This window comes from Anser brachyrhynchus, assembly GCF_964034855.1.
Source record: "Anser brachyrhynchus genome assembly, chromosome: 4".
NCBI lineage: Eukaryota > Metazoa > Chordata > Aves > Anseriformes > Anatidae > Anser > Anser brachyrhynchus.
This window is the reverse complement of record NC_137698.1, coordinates 70,698,619-70,711,880: the sequence shown is the minus strand read 5'-3', so window position 1 is coordinate 70,711,880 and position 13,262 is coordinate 70,698,619. Positions and strand designations below refer to the sequence as shown.

The following is a 13,262-nucleotide window of genomic DNA, read 5'->3' as shown; positions in this document are numbered from 1 at the left end:
ACTGGGAAGATATCTCTGCATCAGTGCTACAAAAAAACAGAACAGGCAGTATTGACTTTCCCAGTGCGTTCACATTTTGAAGTAGAACTACAATGCCTTCAGTGCTTAGCCTGAAGAGGTGGGAAAAGCCAGTGAAAAAAATATCTAAATTTGTGGATTATATATGGCCTAGTACATCCCTTATCTCACCTGTAGGACAGTAAACACTGCAGATAGGCTGTGCTGTTCTACTAACTTGGGAGGATCTGATTTACTCATCAGCTGCGCTCACGTAACTTCAGTACAACTCTACATTGCTGCCAAGACTACCTGTGTCTAGAAGAATATTTACTAACTAGACACTGATGTGAAAACCTGAAACAGAAATAAAAAGATTAAAAAACCCAGAAAGCAATCAGGAGAAAACTATAAACATGAAGTTCTTTCCACAAAGATCTACAATTTGATTAAGCATGCTTGCTAACTACACCTTCATTACATTTGGCCTGTGGCAGGAGAAGAGCAAAGCTTTAGCACAGGGACTGCAAATCTCCCTTATTTCTCATAGTGAGAGTTACCTCAAAACATGCCCCATCCCCTTGTTAAGGGGGCTGACCAGGCTCTCAGGGGAGAGATTTTCGCACTGTTGCATGGAATAGTGCCATGCACATTTGGTTAGTTTCTGAGCTCTACCTAGCACAGTGAAACTACACTGACTGCAACGTGGGCCTTAGCCTTTCAGATGCTCCTGTCCCTGCGGTGGCAACAAAAAGAATCATCTTCCTTCTGCCTTAGGACTTGTATGTATCATAATGTATGCCTAAGGTCAGGGACACTGCCTACCATTATTGCTGAATAAATAGTGAAAATGTTCTTGGAATAGTGTTTTTATTGCAAATTATCCTTCAGCCTAGTAACTAATTAATAACCTCTAAAACATTTAAATGTTTCTAGAACAATACACAACACTACATTTATTTAAATTCCTCTGAGTTGAACAGATATCAGTCTTGATAGTATTTGTTAATACAATATGTCCATAAAAGGTGAATATAAAACACAATCAAATTTTAGATACCAAATGAAACAGGACTCAGTAAATGAATACTATGATTTACTCTAGCTATACATCATTTGGCTTCAATGACCTGTTCTGCTACGCAAGAAACATCAAACTGAAAAATACTGTCAAACTCGAAATTACTACAGAAGCTAATGAAAGAGGATAAAACTCCCAAGAGGTTCACTCTGGAAATTTGGAAACTACTAGAAGCAGATTAGGGGACATTTACTTTGATTATTTCAAGGCCATCACTCAAAAATAACGCTCTGTGACTCTTGTTAGCACAACCTCCTTCTACACTGCACGTGCAGTCATTCACACCTGTTCAACAGAATTTAAAACTTTTTTGAACTCAGTTTTGAAAAACATAGTATAACTACCTACTTTCAGAGTGCCAACCTCATTGTGTAATGCCATGGAAAAAAGGATTTTATTATCTTGGTATGAGCTCAAGAAAACAGTCAATTGTTTTTGAAGTTAGAAAACTGCATATGCAGTTTCTTGTTAAATGGGCCTTGCCTTTCAACAAATTTGCACTGATGTCTATGTACAGTCTGAACCAGTGCCTTTCCAGTTATCATTAACTTTCCAACATAAGCTCCACTGTACATTTGCATGGTGGGTCTATTAGGATGTAATTAGGTGGTTGCAAATCTTAATAGTACAGACAAGGCCAATGATCTATATGAGCTGAAAGGAGCAAGAAAGATTTGCTGTCACCTTGACCACGATAGCAAAATCCTTCCACTTAAATCTTAAACAACTGACAGAGAAGGCAAACATGAGAACTGCAATATCTGGAGGATCTTATACATTAGTAGTAAGGACAGAATTTAAAAAAAAATCTGTTTCTCTTTTTAAAAATCATAGAGATGGTTAATAAGCCTGAGCACGGAATTTGTTACAGAGAGTAGATAGTGCAATTGTAGTATATCAGTTACTGATAAATAACCTGGTTTATTACATAAATATTCTTCCACGGAAAATAGCAAGAACCCCCATAAACATAACATGCTTCATACTTTCACTATTTTTTTTTACATTAATGCTCAACTGTGGAAGAAAAGCACTCCTATATATGCCATTACGCAGCAAAACTGCAGGATCCACATATTTGTACGTCTATTAATTTGTATTGATACAGTGCCTCTATCTTTAATTAGAAAACATTTTTCTGTAAACACATAACTGATCTTGAAATAAATGGAAACTGGAAATTTCTCACAGTGTTTACTTCAAATTATTTTAAAATGTAACAGCTCCATCTTTTTCTTTAATGCTGTAAAAACTGACATTCAGAAGCTAAATCTCACATGTCTAACATCTTTCTGTGTTTTTTTTTTTTTTAAAAAAACAACACTTAAAGGTAGAAAAACAAGTTCAGGTACCTTTATCAGTAGAGACAGATTTCCTTCAGCTACTTTGAGATTAAAGTTTTAATCAGCCCCTGATTAAGTTTCTCATTACTAAGTAATTAGCACCAAGTGCAAACCATTGGACCGTTAACTGCTGTTTGAAGGAAGTTGCACCCGCCATTAAACCCACGCGCAAAGACACCCGCAAACCGTAACTTCTACCAGTAAGGACTGGGCAGGGTGGCTCGAGGATTTCCATAGCAGATGGACCAACAGCGAGGACAGACAGTGCTGGTGTGCTACCCTTACCTCCTGTTCGCCTTTTGGGTGAAGCCAGGCCCGGCTGCCTCACAGCACAGCACCCACAGGCGACGTCCTTGGCCCTGGCCGACGTTCCCCAATCCTTTCCCAACCCCCTAACGGCTCAGAGGAGTTGGCTGTTACCTGCTTTGCATTATCCCCTGCGACAGCTCATGGGAATATTTGTTCCTATCAGAGCATGACAGATATTTAACGATTTGGCCTGAAAAATAGCTGTGCTTTCAATTGGCAAATTGCAAGCACATGTACTTATTTTGATGCGAGCGAGAACAAATAAACCAGGCCGTCCTTCCAGAGGAGACAGCCCCGGTAATTCGCAGCCAGGCGCGCTCGGGTCCTTACAAACCATCCCAGAGCCTCCAAATTGTGTGCAGTCGCGGGGAAAGTCAAAACATTTGGCTTAAATCAGGGCTTTATTTTAGAGAACGCACATGTGCCGGGTTAGGAGGGCACGGTTACCAGACGTCCCCGCACAGAAGGCTGAGGGGAAAAAAAGATAAAGAAAATATATATATATATAATAAAATATAGGGAGAAAAATAATAAAAGACGCTCTCCTCGTCGCCCACCTGGGGACCCCCCCCCCACACACACACCCTCGAGGGCCCCACACAGCTCCCGCCTTCAGCCTCCCCTCCCCTGGCTCCCCGCCCGCCCTCCCCTCGGTCCGCCGCCGCCGGCCCTGTCAGAGCGGGCGGGCGGCCCTCGCGCCGCTCCCGCCGCCGCGGCCCCGCGCGCCGCTGCCGCTGCTGCTGCTGGCGCTGCTGCCGCTGCTGGCACTGCTGGCGCTGCTCCCGGCCGCGCGTGCGGGCGGCTCCGTGCGGGGGGATTTGAAACAGCCGCTCCGGGGGCAGCGCAGCGGCGGCGCCCAATCAGCGGCCGGGATTTTTCGCGCTGGTTCTGGCCGGAGGAGGGGGCGGGGCCGCCGCGCAGGAGCCGCCGCCGCCGTTGCCGTGTCCGCGTCCCTTCGGCTCCCGCCGCCGCCGCCGCCGCCTCCTCACAGCTCCCCGGCGCCCAGCTCCCGCCGCCTCGCGCCCGGCTCCCCGGGGGGAGAACGATGCGCTAGGGCACAGGTCAGTGAGCCGCCGGGCTGCTTTCCTTTGCCCTTCTTCCCCTCCCTGGAGGGAGGCACCGGGGCACGTTCCCGCAAGGCCCCGGGCGGGAGGCGGGAGCGGTGGCGGCGGTGGCTGTGGTGGCGGCGGCGGCGGCTCCGTCGCTCTCCGGGATGCCGCCGCCTCGCCTCGCCTGGCCGCGGCGGGGAGCCCCCGGGCTGGGGCTGAGGGCGCTGCCCGGCACCCCCTGAGGGAGGCGGTGGTGTGGTGGTGGTGGTGTGGGGCCGGGGTCCCTCCTCGGAGGGGGGGGGGGGGCACCCCCTCGAGTTACCCGCCCCTAGCCGGGCACCTCCCGTTTCCCCTTTTTATTTTCCTGAGAGGAGGGGTTTTTATGTTATTTTTATTCTTTTTTATTTGTTTGTGTTGCGTGCCCCCCCCCCCCAAGCCTGCGCTCCCCCCTCAGCCGCCACCGCTACCTGCCCCTCGCTGGGGAGCCGCCGTCCCCTTCCCCTCAACCCCCCCCAAATCCCCCCAACCACCCCAAATCCCCTCCCCAACCCCCCCCAATCCCTCCCAACCCCCCCCAAACTCCTTTCTTCCCCTCTAACCCCCCCCTTTCATCCCCCCCAAACCCCGTCCCCCCCCCCAGCCTGCCGCAGGATCCGTGCCTCGGGGGGGGCGATGCCGAGCCGGAGTCCCGGCTGTTGCAGCTTCATCCTTTTCGCCCCCCTCTCTCCTCGCCTTCCTCCTCCTCCTCCTCCTCCTCCTGGGCTCTGCGGGAGGCCAGGGGCAGCATAAAGGGGTGAGGGAGCGCTGCACCCCCCCAGGAGCTGGAGGGGGGGGGGTTAATCAGTGCAAAGCAGAAAGAGAAACGCAGAAGCAAGGGGGGGGGGGGAAACCGATGAAGGGGAGGAAAAAAAAAAAACACCCCTAAAAACCCTCCCCTGGGATTTAAATCTTCTCCTCCTAAGGGTGGGGAGCAGCCAGGGTCACCCCCCCACCCCGTGGCATTGGGGTTTTGGGGAGGTGGGGGCTGCTCCTGCCCCTTCGCTGCGGGTGGGAGTGGGATCGCACGGCAGCAGGAGTGAATGTAACTCTGGAAATGTATGGAGGGGGAAGCCATGTTTGATTTATTCCTCCACTAAACACTGGTGTGATGATCCTTCCACTTACACCCTCCTGCGCTCCATCCTGGACCGGTACCGGAGGAGAGGCTCGCTAGGAAAACGGGAAGAAAACCTTCCTGCGAAGGCTGTGGGGCTGCCTGGCTCGATCTGCGTTAAGGAGGAGAGGATAGGGCTCTTGCAACTTGAATTGATATTTGTGTGGTAAAAGAGCCTGGGGAACTTGTATTCCCAAGGCCATAGTTACAGCTCATCCGCTGTGGCTTTACCGCTCTGGGGGTGGAGGAGGGAATTTGCCACACTTCTTGAACGTATTTATACTTGCTTTTTTGTTTTTGTTTTTTTTTAAATATGTCGGCTGAAAGGAGGAGTAAATACTAGTAGAAGTGCAGAGACAGTAAACACTGTATTTAAGCAGATTTCAGAGAAAATGGGCCTCTAGCTAACAGCCATTAAACAGGCAGGAGGCTGGTATCAGTCATTGCCCATGTATTTTGTGTGTGTGAACAGTTTCCTTATTGGCATTTGCATTAAAATTGGTTTATAATGATCCTTAAATTTAGGAGCTAATGCTGCCTGTGCTGAGTAAGCTAAACGAGGTCTGTGTTAAAAAAAAAAAAAAAAAGAAGGAAGATATGCTTGGCTTTTAAACATTTTCAGACATCTAAGGAAGGTAACTGTAAACACTGTAGGGTGGCAGTGAAGTTTGTAATAGATTTTGCAAAGAGTCCTTGCTGGTGGTTTATGTGGACAGATGCTTACTAAAATTCCTTAAACATGGAATGTGTGGCCAGGGCTGAAAGAATAAATTGGTTCTTCACCAACATTTTTGTATGTAAGTAGAATCTCTGTGAATTTATTGTTGAAGCTATTATTTGCTTGTTTTGCTGTGGGATTTTTTTTCTCAGGAAATGCAGCATATCAACCTTAATAAACTCCTCAGTTTCACAGTGTGGTATTATTTGACTGTTGGATGTAATCATTGAATAAAACCACTGTTTTGCAGGACTACTCGGGGCTCAGTACTTACAGTATATGCAATTTTTTTGGTTGTTTCAGTAAGCATCTACGTCCCATTTACTAAAACGTGCCAGGATTTTCATCTAGTTGGTAGCCATCAGAAAATACGATATTTTTCCACAGTATTTAAATGTAAAAGCTTTGGATGTTCCTGGGGGCTACATGGCTAGTTGTCGTGAAGATTATAGGAATTCCACCTTCATACACGCTCAGAAAAATTCAGACATGGAAAGTACAGTAAAACCTACTAATTTATCAAATATTATTTGAAAATGTCAGAAGAAAACTAGGCCGTGACGTCTTAAGGGTGCGGAATTAAAGTGGTTAATGCATTTGAAATTAAATGTAAAATATATTTCCTTTTAGTTCAGTACGAGTCCAACAAATCAGTAGTAAGAATGAAAAAATATTTGTTCTAGTATCTGTGGGGCTGTATGCTTTTTCTGATGCCTGTGGTTGCTCTGCAGATGAGAATATTGCATGTAAATTACAGCTGCATGCAAAAGACTGGTTATTACACCCCAAAAAAACTTTTGTTTTAGACTGGAAGCAGAAACGAGGGGGGGGGGGTTTGCTTTCTAGTATTTAGGCAGTGAAATTGATGTGTGTGGATGTTCGTGTGTGTGTTTTTGTGTCTATGTATCTGAGTTCGCGTCCAAAACATTGCGCTAGCAGAGCAGCCTAGGAATGGAAAGAAGGGATTGTTTTTCAGCGTCCTATTGTTTGTGGCCCATTCACCTCTCACTTTTGCACTGAGCCTGCTTTTTGTTCCACCGGTGTCAGTGCGCTTCCAAAGCGAGGCCTGATTTCTCCGGGCTGATAAATGCGTGTCTTTCCTGGTGGTCGATCAAAGCCTATCGACTACCCTGGAACTGCATGCATACGTAAAGGTTCACCTGCTCGGGGCAGATTGCTGGATCAAGGACGTAGTTTATGGTGAGAAGATACAAGCAGGGTTCGTGCGGCATTTCGGTCACCTCTGGTCACTCCCCCTTACGTAACTACAAAGAGATCTCGTAGGCCTTAAGCAGAGAAGATGGTTGAATGCATGAAAATTGCACGTATTTTTTCCCGTGGAATGAGGTGAAGCACCTAGCCTTTTCAGGGGAAAAAGAAATTCGCCTCTCCTCGAGAGCACCGGGCTGCACAATGGGAGGCACCCACTGAGCGATGCCGCTGGAAAGAGCAGATCCCCTAACAGTCAGTAAACAAACATCAGTAAAGAAGCACTCGATGCAACTAATAATAACGCCGTAGATGATGACTGTATTTTAATACTGTCTTTGTGGCTGTATTGTTTGAGGTCTTTCTGAGGTTTTTGGCAAAGACAAATGAAACGGCCTTAGGGTTGAGTAAAGACGGTCTGGTATCGTTCTTGTATGTAGGCTTTGGGTGAAGAAGACTGGTGATACTGAAGCGGATCTAAGTGGATAAGTAAGTCCGCCTTTCCAGGAAGCATCACTTCCCAGTTAGGATGTAGCTTTGAAAAACGCCTTCCCTGAGGATGTACCGGCCTCTTGGTGGTGTAAATGAGGAGGTGGAGATGGAATGCGCCAACCAGGATAAGTGGGCATGTGGGAAAGTGGGGAGAGAGAAAAACTCCCATCAGGGCTTGGCACAGGAGTCTAAATTTCCTTTAGTGCACAGCTGTGGAGGATTTGGGAGAAAGGGGGTGATGAGGAGAGCCTCGTTGACGTGCCAGCAGTCACCCTGCGGCCTGTAAATTGGGGTAGCCAGCCGAATGGGTCAGTTAGCTATTTTATGAAGTTAATGGTTACTTGAAAAGCTTTGGTTCCGAGAACGCTTTTTGAAGGAAAAGAGAGAAACTACCCAAATTCACCCTTCACTGCAACTTCAAATTAGCTTCCCTATGACCTGCAGTTGTTGGAGGTAATAAGACAGCTATATAAATGTATTTAAGGTTTTTTTCTTTCGGTTTACACTGACAGAAATCACAAAAGTGATGTGTCAAGTGCTATTTTTAATCTTTTTATCAAATTGGTGGTGTCCAGTGTAGTTACTTCGTGTTTTCTAGCATCAGCAGGAAGGAAAGTATTTAGAAAGTGTTACAAGGGAAACTTAGGTCATACATGCTCTGTTCTGCTGCCCTTCTGGTGAACAGCAAACTACGAAAATACCCAGGATTCCTGGGAACAGATCATATATACTAATACCTTGTGTCTGGTGATGATAGGTTAATGCATAGTCCATCATGCATTACTTTGCTCCCAAGCAACTCTAAACTTTAGCACCAGCTAATCTATTGAGTCTCTAGTGCATTTGAAAGGCTGCTTCTGTCTGAAGCATGAAATAGACCATCACGCCAACTGATGTTCTTAAAATGCATTTTGTGTGCAGCAGAGAAATACTTGTTAATCGTGGTCGGACCAAAAGTAAGGCTTCTGCTATACTTTTTGCTGCCATTCAATGGAGATTGTTCCGATAGTGCAGCGGAGTGATGAGCCACGCGTGGAAAAGAGATGTTTGAAAACCTTCATTTGAGGGTTTCATAGCAATGAAATTGAATTGACTGGGTATGGAAAAATGAAGCGCTGCGTACTTCAGAGTATTCTTATCTTGGACAAAATTACTTTGTCCTGGGGCACCGTCGTTGCAGGTTCTGGCATTTGACATAATTTGGAACTAATGAAATATCTAAGTGACTTAAAGCATGTGTTAAATTAAAAAGGGTTACTCAACAGGTGATGGCTCAGTTTCTAGTTTTGTCCCCATCCTTTTAACTTGTCCTATTTTTAACTTAGTACGAGATAGCAATTTGATCTTGTTTTGAACTTTGGTATTCAGCTCCCCAGTACGAATTGGAGCTATTTTATATTCATCCATATTTGGAGGAAGGATACATATGTGGCAAAGGACAGTAAAACTATAGTGTGATGTGCTACTTTCCTCCTAGCTGTAGCCTTCTGCAGCAGAATTATATGTAAAACTAACAAAGGGGGGGGAGGAAACCCAACCCTTCTGCAAGCTGAATGGTACTTAAGGATTTTTTAGAGCCTATTCACGTTCTTTATAAGGAGCCCTTAAATTGGCATAGACTTTCATAGAAGCTTTAACATTTTCCTTGTGCTGTCTGTGAAAGACACTGTCAGGTTTCTGTGTGACTCTTTGGAGAAGCACAGGGTGGTCTTGTTCTGTTGGCTGACGGGGATGGGCATTTAACTGTCCTTCTGAAACCTGTTCTGGTCTGTACCTCCTACTGAAGTACTGACGTCTCATATCTGTGCTAAAACACACAGAACAATTTACAAAATTTGTGTTTTAAACTAATAATCATCTTTAAGCGTATTTGGCCTTGAGGACTAACCTTAGAATTCCGTGTTTTCTTAGCTACGATCAAAGACAAAGTAGAGCGTGAATGTTGTCCTCTTCTCTGTGTTCTGCCCTGCTAAATAATAGATACACCGAGGAGCAGAAGGTGAATATTTTGTGACAAAAATATTTTCAAGAAAGAAGGCTGAGGTTAGGTAAGATTTTATTAGAAATGTGATCTGAACTCCATTTGAAACATTTTGAAAAACTACTGATAAAAGAATAAAAGAGGCCCTAGGAAGAAGCTGCAGTAAAACAGCCTCCTGTCATGGTGTTCGGGACCCATTTCATTTATTTATTCATTGTAATATATTGAAGTGTAAATGTGCCCGCTGTGGCGTGGGTTAGCCTGTGGAGCTGAGGTTCATGAGATCGTGTGTCAGATAAATCAATTGTGGAACTTGCCAGCCTTGGTGGGATGCCATCGGAGCACAGAACCTGGCTGCACTGGCACTCAAACATCTAAACTGGGAAGTTATCTCTGTAGTGAAGAATGCCCAGATTCTAGTCTGATAATAAAGCCAGAGGGATTTAAGCCAAAGTATGAACCTTGGAGAGCAGTGTAGGATGGAAGAGATGAATATGGATCCTTTTGCTAGCTGGATCAGTTGCCAGGAACGTTCAATCAGATACCTCAGAATGAAATTAAAGTTGTGATTTTTCTGTGGATGCAAAACGCAGGCTATCAGAAGCTGCTGTGTAGTAGCACTCCTGAATAAACTGGAAACAAATGTTGTGAGCCAATCTGGAACATGACTGAAATTCAGCAGCAGTACAGAAACAAGGTATGTAATTAATGGAATAAGAAGTAATAGGCTTTAAATGTAATGCAGAAAGGGCATGTACAGGATCTATTCAGCAGTGGAATGCTTGGCTCCAAAGTGGTAGTGATAGTTGAGCCCTCAGAACTTCTGCAAGTAATCATAGCAACTACAATTGCTTAACAAGGCTTATTTCGAAAGTCAAAACTCTAGATTTTCCGATAAGAAGCAGTTACCTCAGAATTTCTCTAAAGAGCCGTGTTTGATAAGGCAGTGAACTAATCCGCAGAGCTAATACTATGCAAGGTGAAAGGACAGCAAAAGTGGCAAAAAATGCCCATTGTAGGGCCCTCAAAGCAGGGTTGGGAAAGTGGGCAAGAAGGTCAAGAATTGGCTTGTTGGACGGGAAAGTGTTTTATCTTTCTGTCCCCAGGTGAAATGGGTAAACCACGAGACAGCTGCAGAAACATAAAACTTCCTTGTAGTCTCTTTACCTGTAACAGTCATACTAATCTCTGCTCTGAAGACGTTCTTCATGTAGACTGAGTGAAAAAAGTAGGAAGGGAATTAAGAGCCAAGAGAAATGTGGTAATGCATTTTGGGAAAAGCCTGTGAAAGCCCTGGCACAGGGAGATACTTCGTACTTTAAACAGTGTCCTAACCAGAAAGGCCACTTATTAGCAGGAATTTGGATTTGTTGGGTGAGTGTCTAATGCTAGAGACTCTTGTGAGCTTGGGCCTTGTTTGAGTGCTCCTGCTATACATCTGCCATTTGTGTATGCTAGCTTTGCTTTGAAATAATGCACTGATAGGATAATGAACATAATCGGACATATATGGTTACAGTTGATGTGTAAAATGCACCAGAATTAGTACAGTGTGGCCAGGATTGCATTATGGATGTAATTATGTTGATCAGATATTCATATAAGAAGGTTTTGGTGATAGGTGCAAGTCTACCAGTAAAAGGCCATAGTGCATTTGAGTTATTATTACCTCTCTCTGAACATTACCTCCCAGGTACGTATAAAGATATATATTTTTACAAGTGTTTCCTGTCCACATTAGAGGTGCGTTATCAGTTTGGTGTATTGCTGCTTGTACAACCAGGAGACATGGGCAAATATGGCTCTGTGCTGAAGGTTTTGATGCTATACCGTGTATTCATATAGCTAGGCTTTCATACTAGTGACAAGGCCTCATATATCACCAGTGTCACAAGGCAGCTTTTTACGATTGCAATGCACAGAGTATGCTTCTGGCATCTAAATCCACCTACCTGGGTAATGCGGGGATAGATACAGAGTGTTCTAAGAGGTCTAGGCAAAATTCTTCTTTATTAAAATTAGCTGCTATCTGATCTGGGCAATGTTGTTTGTTTCCGTAGAGGTGTAGCAGATAGCATTTTGTTAATACTGCAATTTGATTCGTTACTTATATTGATAACTTATTTTATGATGTCATCCCAGATTTGATCGTCAGAATATGCATGATCAGAAATGTTCATGATACAGCAAAGCTTCAGGCAATTCCTATGCTGTCATCACTGCATATGAGAGGAAGGGCAGGATCATTGGCCACAGTGAAGAGGAAACAGATTATAGTGCGTTAACCTGCAGCAGTGAGTATCGTGTAGAACCAGAGGATCCAGGTCCTGAAGATATGGTGCAAGGAGCAGAGGCAGGCTGCTGAAAAGAAAAAGCTGTAGGATTAAAGAAGGCGTGGGAAATGAAGGTAGGCTTGGAGCAGGTGAAAAAACAAACAAACAAAAAAAAATACAGCATAAACGAGGAAGGAGCTCTGCAACTAAGTGCTGAGTTATTTGAGATTGCATTCGGTTCGTCCTCAGAGAGAGAGAGAGAGAGAGAGATCATTTCATTGGTAAGCACCTAGGCTGTACTGTATTGTCAATTGTTTTGCCAGGGAGCAGCCTTCCCTTAAGCTGAACCATTTGGAAACCCCCAAGGAGACAGAAAAGTCTCAAGTATGCATTTGAAAATAGTTTTTTTTTGATCCATTTGCTAAGCAACTGTGAGGGCTACCTACTTTATTAAATTCTGGTGGTAAATCCAGTAATTTCTACAATTTTAGGCACTAATGTTCCTCTCTGCTTATCAGCAGAAAAGAAGCAACTCTTTTCTATTTGATTTGTGGCCTTAGAAATGAGGAAGAGATCTGTAATCTCTCTTCAGTCAAAAATACATCATTCTACAGGAATTTGCTCAAATCTGTCTACCTTACTTAACCACCCACCTTCAGTAGCAGGAGTGAAACTGACAAAATTCAATTTCTTCTGCAGTGGCAAAAGAATCTTGATTTTGAAGATGACAAATTAACGGAGAGAGGTCCTGTTGTAGAATCTTCTAGCCTTATCCTGAGCAGCAGAGGTTGGTTACAAGGTTTTTCTGGAGAGGAACAAAAAGTTCATTGGTTTTGTAAACTTGTTTTTTGCAATAGCAAGTAACATTTAGAATGAAGAAATTCTTCACTTTCCGTTGTACAATTCTTAACTGTACAAGCTTGCATTCTGTACAAGCTCATATTGCCTATTGCCTTCTCCTGAAGGCAATAAATGCTTGTTTCGGTTGATGAAAACAGACTATTACAAATAAGTTCTGACATGTTATCCATTAAGAATAAAGCAAAATTAGAAAAGAATTATAATTTTAAAACATTTGGTGGCAAACAAGCGCAACTGTAATTATGCTGGTTATTGTAACCTTTTCACACAATTTCAAAGTATGCTTCATCTTTTTCTGCAAATGCACGCTAAGTGTCTATATAAACATCATGTGCTGTAAGGATAACGAACTTTTCTTGTACTCATTCAAAAATACCTTGTAGGTCAGCCTTGTCAGCTGACAGGTTAACTGGAATCATTGTCTGTCTGCAGTGAGACTAATCAAGTCTTTACTTCAGGCGCTTTTAAACTTAACTTTAGTCCAGAAGAGCCTTTTTTTTTTTTAATTATTTTATTTTTCTTTTCTAGGTCTTCTAGACAGAAAAAACTAGTGGTAAATTGTTAGAAACATTTGATATAATGATTTTCAGTTATCTATTAGCTGCTACAGTAATGTTTTACTTTGTGAGAAAAGCAGAATTTGCTGGGTAGAGCTGTCTTATAACAGCTGTTGGCAGACCCACAATGCGATTTTCAGTTAGGCATTTTTTCTGAAAGTAAATACTGTTTAGTAATCCTCTAATAATTTTTCATTATTTTAATATAGTGTAGAATAGTCACTGCGTGACAGAGAGCA

The 13,262-nt window shown here is 43.8% G+C and overlaps 1 protein-coding gene across 7 annotated transcripts in view; it reads left to right on the top strand.

The window, feature by feature from the left end:
- Positions 1-3,624: 3,624 nt before the first annotated feature.
- The window catches only part of NSD2 (nuclear receptor binding SET domain protein 2), an 80,567-nt gene continuing 70,929 nt past the window's right edge, over positions 3,625-13,262 (top strand). For 2 of the 7 annotated variants that reach the window (XM_080589972.1, XM_080589970.1), the window contains exons 1-3: positions 3,649-3,791; positions 11,475-11,739; positions 12,305-12,392. The gene's annotated coding sequence lies outside the window, so the exon portion shown is untranslated. Of the gene's footprint in view, positions 3,792-6,512; positions 7,805-11,474; positions 11,740-11,771; positions 12,393-13,262 lie in introns of those variants that run through there. The other 5 variants (XM_080589973.1, XM_080589971.1, XM_080589969.1 and 2 more) reach the window with 4 other exon arrangements.